We start from the raw sequence: 10,321 nt of genomic DNA, 5'->3' as shown, positions 1-10,321 counted from the left end.
AATATATATATATTGATACTATATTTATTGATACATTTAAATATACTGATACAAATTAAAGTAAATGAAATAGGAGAAATGACTGAATTGTGAAGCATAGATCAACAAAAAATAGTAATTTGTATATAATTCATTATACACAAGCTAAATTTGAAAAATATATTCAGTAAGTGAAAATAAGATAGAATTTAGATAAGGGTAATTTGTGAACAGCATGTTTTACAATTTTCAATACTTAGCAATGCCTCTTCTCAATATATTATATTGGTCACTTCAGATTCATAAAATATATACAATTAATCTGTTTTAATAATGAAGGAATTGAGACAGAAAAGTCTTTATAGTTCAGCTTAAAAATATTGAGTTTCTACCAGGGATTCAATTATTGACCGGGCTCTCAAAGAATAAAATTTATAAAGGTTTTCCTTTTTCCTGAGGAGGTCATTCAGTGGGCAGTTAAACAAATACAAGATGTCAAGCAATAAGATAAACATATAAATAGAGAAGATGGAAAATACTTATCACAAAAGTTCTAGTAATACTTTCTAAGTATTTAATGTATATTATGCAACCTAGTAAAATATCTCATTTTCTAGCATATAAGAAAAATGTGAATGCTTATGCTTGTTAATAATTCAATGACTGTGTGCTAATAGGGTGAACATTCTCTGTATGCACCTGAAACCCACTCTATTCTTTTCACCATGCTCTGTGTCCCTGAAGGATGACCTCTAAAGACTGCTTCAACTCAGGAACATCAGTTTCCTTTGTCCTTTAGTTTCAATTTGCATTATGTTCAAAGGATCCACTAATAGTAGAATAGGTGAGTTACTCTAGGGTTCATTCTTAAGGGTTCATGATTTAGGCACTGGTTCTGTTCTTCCACTAGAGGCCACACATCTTACCTCCAGCCACTTGAATTCCAGTAACAATTCAGCATCACCTCTACCATCATCCCTTAAAGAGGGAGATCATGATTTCCTACTCTTCTTGATTTTGTAATGCTTTACCACTCCTTAATGGCCCTCTTGTCTATATCTTTGCAAAAAATTTCTTTCATTAAATACAGTGATCCATTCTGTATATGTCATATCTTTGCGGGGAGGGAGAAGGTTGTCAATTTGACTGACAGTGCCCTTTGTCCTATGAAAAACAGATCCTAAGTTGAATTAAATTTGAATAGCGTATCTCACAATTTTTATAAAAAACATTAAAATATTCTTTCTGAGAAGAAAATGAGATGCTTGTAGTTACTGCAGTAACAATTATCCAACAGTGGCATGTGATAATGAGCAAATAGAGCACAAGTTGGTGAGATATTGTGTAAATACTATACACTTTGTCACCAGAACAACAATTGTGATAATAAACATAATGCCATAGGCTGACTGCTTCTTTTAATCCTAGAATGAGTACAGGGGAAAATAATGATAGGATAGCTTTAAATGCCCAACTGAAAGTATAGGGGGAAAATCAGAAAACCATAAAAGAAATCTCTTACTTATTGCAGTCACAAGGGAGACATAGTTGAAAAACAGTCTAAAGCCTCTTTGCAAATGTGTACAGTTACAATGTCGTATAAATGTGCAACACCAAAGACTCTCTTATAAGGACAGTGGTGAGAATTGATAGAAACCTAATATACTGGATGGGAACACTGGACAGACATAAGCAAACTGAGATCTTTGAGCCAATAAAAAGAACTGGAGCAGCACTGGATAATCTGACTCTTATTAATTGAAGAAATGTGTTCATAGCAGCTGGACCAGTTGATCATCTGACCTTCCCTATACAGAACAATATTCAACAGGTTTCATCACAAGATGAAAACCCAAACTAGCCTCTAAATAGAGTTCTAAAAAATAGGCCATTATAAACAGGACTAAGAATTGCTAATGAATGAAGTGATATTTTTAAATATAGGACAAGAACATCATCCTCTAACCAAAAAGTTCCCTCTTTGCACCAGAGTAAAGATAAGCTTTTTGAAATTGCAAAAGGTTCCAAGCAAAACAAATACATTTACAGGACACACATTGAGCATAAATGCATAGCAGTATGTGGGAATAAATCTTAGTCCTGTAAGAACAATAAGTATAAGAAGTGCAGCAAGCCAGATCCAATATCCATAACCTGGAGAAATACTCTTTTTTTTTTTAATTTTTTTTAATGTTTTATTTATTTCTAAGAGAGAGAGAGAGAGACAGCGTGAGCAGGGGAGGGTCAGAGAGAGAGGGAGTCACAGACTGAAACAGGCTCCAGGCTCCGAGCTGGCAGTCAGCACAGAGCCCGACGTGGGGCCCAAACCCACGAACCGCGAGATCATGACCTAAGCGAAAGTCGGACGCTTAACCGACTAAGCCACCCAGGCGCCCCTGGAGAAATACTCTTGACATATGAAAAGAAAAAAAAGAGCCAGAATTCTTAATCTTGCAAATGACTAATATAAGTATTAAACATCAGTCTTGAAAGACTTGCAAATACTACCCAGACAGGACTTTGACTAAACAATGACTACATCTGCAATGTCAATTCCAAGGAAGGAGTCTTAGCACAAATACCAGACTTTAGCACATATAGGATTTTGTAAAGAAAACATGGAGCCCACCTAAAAATTATTATATATGGTAAACTTAATGCAAAGGAGAAAAATTGACAATTCACATTCTAAAATTTCAAAACACATAAAAAGACAAATAATAAGCAACACAGCTATAAAGAACAACATGTTCATGATGATTTATCCTAGCAGGAAATGGAAATATTAGATCAATATAAAATTTACTTTGAAATAAGCATGTTAAAGATGTTTAAGAAGCAAAGTGATATAATATATTCATGAAATAAGAAATTATGGAATACTAAACAATGATAAATAGAGTGTAAAGAAATATTGACCAAATAACATGGATATGAAAATATCAGGTATAAATTTTGAAAATGAAAAATATCAGATAAGCCTTTAGAGAGAAAAATAGTGAACTGAAATATGTATTAAAGAATTCTTTAAGACTCTACATAGATACATAGAGTTCAAAATGAAATGAGTCATCAGGCTTATATAGTGAAGTTCCAGAAGAAAGAAGGTGTGGGCATACGGGAGAAGCAATTTCAGATAAATTAGCAGTAAAATATTTGCAGCACTGAAGAAGGAACTAAAATACCAGCTTTAAAGTATATACTATTTTCTTCAGGTGTAGAGCATGATAAACAATAATTGTCACTTAGTTTTATTATAAAAGTTTTATTATAAAAGTACAGACAAATGGGACTGTATATAAACACTGCACTCCTGTGGTAAATGTTTCTCATATGGCAATATAGGTAAACTGTTCTGAACCTGTTTTGCATATGGATGGATAAAAAAATAAGTGGAATGTCAGACGAAGGGTAGGGAGTCATGTTTCTTGCTGTCAGAGAGGGATGTTACCAATAAACAAGAAAGGAAAGCTAGAATAAATCACATGATACCAAATTAGAGCTGGAGACAACATATACTTGTATGTAAATTAATATACACGTAACAAGAACAGATACAGAAACTGTTATAAATATATATGTATGTGGTTAGTATACACTCCCATATTTTCGATTTCTGTTGACTGAGAGTACCTAGAGGTATTGAAGCTCTAGGAGAAATGAGAACATCCAGCTTGGAGATCTCAGTTTCCAAATACCATCCTCCAATAAATGAAACTAGTGTTCCCTGGTAAATTGGTTGATTCTGTGACCAGGGCAGGGAGAAGTGTAAGATGGGTCTAAGATATCTTGAAGTGCCAGAAAGTAATGAAATGCTCAAAAAATCCCAAATGGTAGCATGCCAAATGGACACAGAGGCCAAACTGAAAGAGTTTCCAAAATTGAAGAAGTTTAAACAACAAAATAAATAACATAGTATTGAACTACAATGAAATTTATAAAATACACATGCATGAGCCCACAGTAATGTAAATAAATGATTGGATAAATCAAATAAGTGAAGAGGGTAAGACAAATTAAAAAAAAATATTTTAGAAAGGAAGAGAGTGCATAAGTGGGGAGGGGAGGAGCAGGGGAGGAGGAAGGGTGGAGAGAGAGAGATCTCAAGCGTGCTCCATGGTCAGCATGGAGACCAAAGCAGGGCTGGATCCCATGACCTTGGGATCATGACCTGGGCTGAAACCAATAGTCAGATGCTCAACCAACTGAGCAACCCACGCACTCTAAGACAAATCTTTCTTACAGAAGAATTCCAAATAATATTTGTATATATTTCCCCCTCCAAGAGGTGGAGCTTAATTCCTGGCACTCGTCTCATTGCCAGTGAGTTAGTTTTAGTCAATCACTTTCTAAGAGTAGAATAGGGAAAGAAAAACATAGCAAATATACAGTTGATAAAACTGGCAAACACTACCTGAACTGAGTGATAAAGATCAATATAACCAATAATGTCATGTGCCTCCCAGCATGATGTGACAAGCAGAGCACTTCACTTCTTTTGTATAATTGCAGTCGAATCAGGAAAAAATAGTCATTCTGTAGAATATTTGACTTTTGCTTTTCAGGACCGCCAAGATGATGAAAAAGAAAGACTGGAGAGTTGTCACAGACCAGGCAGGCCTGGAAGAAATTTGGTGACTAAGTGCATTGTGGCAGCCTGGATTGGATGTTGGAATTAAAAAAGATATTAATGGAAACTCTGTTGAAACATACAAAGTCTGGGTTTTATTTAGTAATATTGTACTAAAATCTTCAATTTAATCATTTAACAAATGGACCATAAAAATGTAAAATTTTAACAGCAAGAAAAACTGAATGAAGAGTATCTGGAAACTCCCTGTACTGTATTTTCAACTTTTCCGTACATTTAAATATATATCCAACATTCCAATTATATTAGATACTGAAAAAAATGGATTGAAAAGAAACGTATGTGAGAGTAGATATGAATTATTGGCAGCCCCAGTCAATAGAACTATCTTCAGCTACAAATTGAAAACACACTTACCTGTTTTGGTCTTTGCGTTGAGGAGGAGATTCATTATTAATTGTTATTAATTATTATTATTTTATCAATTCCTAAAAACAAATCTGCTTCTCACATAGGTTTGGGACAAAGATCTGCCTGTGGGTTTTGGGGGTTTGTTTGTTACTCAGTCACTGGGACAGAAACAAATGAAAACTTAAAATCACTGCTGGAGAAATAATTCAGGCCACAAAGAACACAATGTATTTTTAGACTGCCAGCAACTTAGACCAAATGCTGACCAAATGTGTATAATTTCTTCCTTTTTATAAAATTATATGAAGCCTTAAATATGAAAATATATTCATGGATATTATGTCAAGTTTTTCATGTAGAAAAATTTCTGTAGGATAGCAAATCAAATGGTTATAAACACTTGCATAACCATATATGAACTAATTTAGACATTGCCCACTGAATTGCTCTCTGTTGTCTCATTCTTTGTTAAGATTTTTTTAAAAATGTTTATTAATTTTGAGAGAGAGAGAGAATGAATTGGGGAGGGGCAGAGAGAGATGGAGGCACAGAATCCGAAACAGGCTCCCAGCTCTGAGCTGTCAGCACAGAGCCTAATGCAGGGCTCAAACTGATGAACTGTGAGATCAAGACCTGAGCCGAAGTCAGCCACTCAACCAACCGAGCTACCCAGGCACTGCTCTATTGTGTCATTCTCACCTAAAATTTACTTACGTCTTATATACCTAAGTTCAAAAAGATTTAAAATATTTGGGTTGGTGAAACCTAAATTGTTTAAATATATGTTTAAATCTATCATTTAAATGTATGTTTATTATGTTTCACAATTTATTTTTCAATATATATCAAATGAGGCAAAATATTCTTATAGGTAAGAATTACAGTTTAATGGTAACTCATTGGGTTCTTGTGTTTTGATTTTTCCAACCTACCAATAATGACTTTTCTATAAATCATAAGAAAGGAAATATAGGAGGTTTTCATTGTTTTCAATTGAAGCCCTTGTTAACAGTATATAAAAAAGCATACAGCCAGCAATAATTTTGAAAAATCGAAGTATATGTGAAGTTTAAAATGTTAAAAGGCATATATAACAATAAAATATTGATAGGTAAAATTTCTTCCTAATCATCAAAGATAAATAACACTCAAATAAAAAGAGCATTTTATTAGAAGAAATGGCTTAAATGGGAGGTTAAAAGTAAGAGAGTATAGTCTCTGTTTAAATTTATTTCATGTTTCAGAATTTACCTTATTCACAGATTAAAAGCATTTTAAACATTTTTATTTCTAAGGCATTTGTAACTAAATTAGAGCAGAGATCCACTTTTAATGATTAACTGAAAGCAGTAACTTTTCTGTAGGAAAGTTGAAAAATGAACATCTTAATAAGAATATTAAAGTGTCAATCTCACTTTCACTAAAAGGGTATTAATATCACTATGTTGCAGGTCTCTGATAGTAGTAATTGGTTCTATACTGAAAATCAATGTTACAGAAACCTACAAAATATTTTGTCTTTGTGGTACACATAAAGAATTTAAGATAAATACAGTGGGGAAAGGCATCTGTCATCAGTCCTTTGTGAATTATTCCCTTGTCACTAGAGGGTAGAAGCAATATTTAATCATGTTGAGTTTTTATAGCCTACAAAATAATTATTTTTGAGCCCTATATGTCATAAAATTTTAATTTACATATCCAGTTGATTATGAAACTTGCTAATTTTTAAAATCAAATAAATAGATAATTTTAAATTAAAAATGAGTTATTAAACATGATTTTTTTAAAAATCAGCAAAAATTAAATTTTAAACTCAATTGACATTAGATATTGTAAAGCCATAAGCAGATTGTTCATGCCATACCATTAATGAATTGTCCTATAATTTGCAGATGATTATTTTAAATACATTATTTTAGCCAGTAGGGAAATATAACATAAAGCAAGATATCTGAATGAGGTAATATAAAATTTCTTANTAGTTACTTAAGGGGACTTGACTTCAGTTTTCATAGAATAGAAAATAAGTGTTTGAATTACTAACTGTCATCTATTAATATAAAGTAAGATAACTGATGAGAAAACTGCAATCTTAAGAACTATATATAAATTTTAAAATAGATGATAGATGCCACAAATATAGAAATGTATGCTTATTTTATATAATAAATATAAATGCAATTCAAATATAATCTTGTTCCTAAATATAAACAAAACAACCATTTAAATGTTAATATTACGCGATTCCTCTTATTTTTATTTCTACCCTGGAGAGAACATGTCCCCTTTGGTATCTCATTCTTTTTATATCTTATTTTTAAATTTAAACTCCATTCCAAATAATTAATCTTCTTGAATTAGAGGTCGGACATGGAGGTCTATTTTCAGCAGATGTTGAAATGCAAAGACACTCATGTTTGCATCATTATATAAGAGGGAGTAATTTATGGCCAGGGCATGGAAGTCGGGTTCTGTCCTCTGACCCCCAGCTCTGTTAAGTGTGGAAACGTATGCATGGAAATATTTTCTTCTTTCAATGAGACTTTGACCAGAATATCTTGCAAAGCCCTTTCCTTGTGTGTGTTATTCTACTAGATATAAGTTTGTGACTCAATAGTATGTAGATATTGATCTGAATCTGGGAGTGCAAAAATGCAGTAGCTGCCATCACTTTGCAGGTTACTTTCTGGAATGTTACTCATACAACCCTCTCAAACTCTTGTTGGAGAATTTTACTTGTTAAATCAAACACTCAACAATATATCAATATTTTCTGAAATATTTCATGACTGTTCCCAAAGTCTATCAATCGTTTCTTCCATTTCCCCAATCCTAGTAATACGCTTTCTCTTCTTTAAATGATGTCTCATAATAAATATCTGGGTACTGACATGATTAAAGTGTATATATGCCCCATATATGAACTTTTGTTCATATAAAAACAAAACAGACAAAAGCAAGATGAGAAAGAAAAAAGTATAGTCCTGCCTATCAGTTTTATAATAGTAGTGGACCTACATGACAGCATCGTACAGTTTTTATTTTTTATTTACTTTTTGAGAGAGAGGCAGAGAGAGAGGGAAATGGAGAATCCCAGGTAGGATCCGCACTGCCAGCACAGAGCCTGATGCAGGGCTCAAATTCACAAACTAAAATCATGACCTGAGCCTAAATCAAGAGTTGGATGTTTAACCGACTGAGCCACCCAGGTGCCCTGGCATTGTAGGGTTTTAAAAATAATCCCACAATATTTTATTTCCTATTCACTTTTATCAAAAGACATTCTTCTGGTAGATCCCCATAGTATCACTCCACAAAATGTTACTTTTTGCTCAACTTTTACAAACCAGCATCTTTTTTTGTATAAACAAGGGAATAGATTGCCATTTCTGGTTTCCAATGTGAAAACTCAGTATATAATTTGCATTTTTATTGTAGGTAGCCTATAGTTTACATTTAACTGAAAAAATCTGTTGGGTTATTTTCTGTTGCTGGAAGGGCTGCTTTGACTTGCACTGACTGTCAGTGATTTCCCAAAGGCAAACACCTGCATGGAAAACACCTGCAGTTACCTGCCTGTGGGAAGTAATACTTTTAGGCAGCAACTCTAGGGGGAAGCATGAGCATTTCAAATCTGCTTATGATCGCTTCTCGGCCTTTTGGCTAAGATCAAGTGTAGTATCTGTTCTTATCAAATCTGCTTATGAGTATTCAAAGTGGGGAGGAACGTTAAAAAAAATATCATCTACTATATTTTCATTTGATTATCCATATGTAGATAGTGAATTATTTGGTATAATGCTAGTAATAAAACTGCAAATATACAAATATAACAGCACACACTTAGGATAATAATTTTGATAAATATTTAGAAAATAATATAAATTAAGCCTTTGAAAAATGCACATTATGGACAAGTTTTTTGTCTTTCAAATGTATCTACATCAAATATATCTATGTTCACAATTTTTACTTTATTTATTTGTTTGTTTATTTATTTTACAAATTTGAAATTGGAGAAAACAGTACATATAAATTGACTATTTTATAAAACCATTAATATAGCTTGAGGTAAAGCTTTGCAAATCCAGCATATACATTATAATAAAAAAATCACTTGTTGAGTTTAGGGGAAAAATTATTTTAAGAGAGAAGAAGGAATTTTGTAGATTTTAAAACAGTTTAAATATTACCTTTATTTTATCCTGACTGAATGTTTTACTAATTCTGAGATAATGGAAGAATACCACTAAATGAATATATTGTTTATTTGTCACAAAAATAAAAATATTACTAATTTTAATATATTTGGCATAAACTTCATCTATATGCAGTAAACGTGGCTCTTTAAATACAATAGACTAGAATGTAAATTCGGCCAAGTTAAAAAAAAAGTATGTCGGACCATTAATATTATTGAAATAATCTTTCAAACAAATTTACTCCAGGGAAACCTTCAGAAATAGGGAAGCCGAAGGGACACCATTTTAGACAGTTCAGTCTTTGCTGTTTTTCTGCAAGGCCCAATTTATTTATGTTCCATATTTTGCCTCTGACTAGCCAGAGAAGCCGTGTTCCCACTTCAAGGGGGAAGCAAGACAGTTAATCATTCTCTGGTTTTGTCCCAGACCCCAAACACCTGATAACACCTAAGAAGAGCCAGACCACAAACGTGCTCCAGGACATTAGCTTCCAATGAACCTTGGCTGACACTGGCATCAACAGCTCTACTTTTGGAATATGTAGAATGGCACCTATTGTTCACCTGACCCTTGCCTTTGATTGGACCCCACCTTGGATTCCTGGAGGAACACCTACCCTAGACCCTTCTCTAATATAACTTCCATCACCAAGCAATGGTGAGACTCATTTTCCTTTCCTTTCTGAATATCCCAGACACTCCAGCTGCTATTCTCTGACTCACCCATGCTAGTCAATAAACTCTATTTTCACATTCTCCAGGTCACATTTGATTTCTGTCCTGCCTTAAGCCAAGGACCCTCTTGGCTGGTCCTGTGGGACTCTCTTCTGGGTTCTCAGACCCAGCCTGTCTGCACCATTCCTTCTGTAGGCTGATTACCTTAGTGTCTAATCTGTGACTTTGAATTATTATTTATATATTAATTTATTAATTAAACCTGTTTCAAAATTTCAAGCATATGATACAGAAAATTTAAAAAAAACTAATACTTTCTTTTCTTAAAAATAGAAAGCCACAAACTGAAGTCCTGCTGTCAACATATGATTAAAATTCTAAAAATCAACATATGAATTAACTCAAAAATTTTTAGAATAAAATATAATGTGTGTTGCTTTAAAATAGCATATGGTTCATAG

The 10,321-nt window shown here is 33.1% G+C and overlaps 1 pseudogene; it reads left to right on the top strand.

Annotated features, from left to right (window-relative positions):
• The first annotated feature begins 8,627 nt into the window (after window positions 1-8,627).
• Window positions 8,628-8,757, top strand: LOC144234775 (U2 spliceosomal RNA; annotated as a pseudogene).
• The last annotated feature ends 1,564 nt before the right edge of the window (window positions 8,758-10,321 follow it).

Source organism: Crocuta crocuta, unplaced genomic scaffold (genome assembly GCF_008692635.1).
Source record: "Crocuta crocuta isolate KB4526 unplaced genomic scaffold, BGI_CrCroc_1.0 scaffold709, whole genome shotgun sequence".
Lineage (NCBI taxonomy): Eukaryota > Metazoa > Chordata > Mammalia > Carnivora > Hyaenidae > Crocuta > Crocuta crocuta.
The sequence above is the reverse complement of the archived record's forward strand: the minus strand, read 5'-3'. Positions and strand labels throughout refer to the sequence as shown.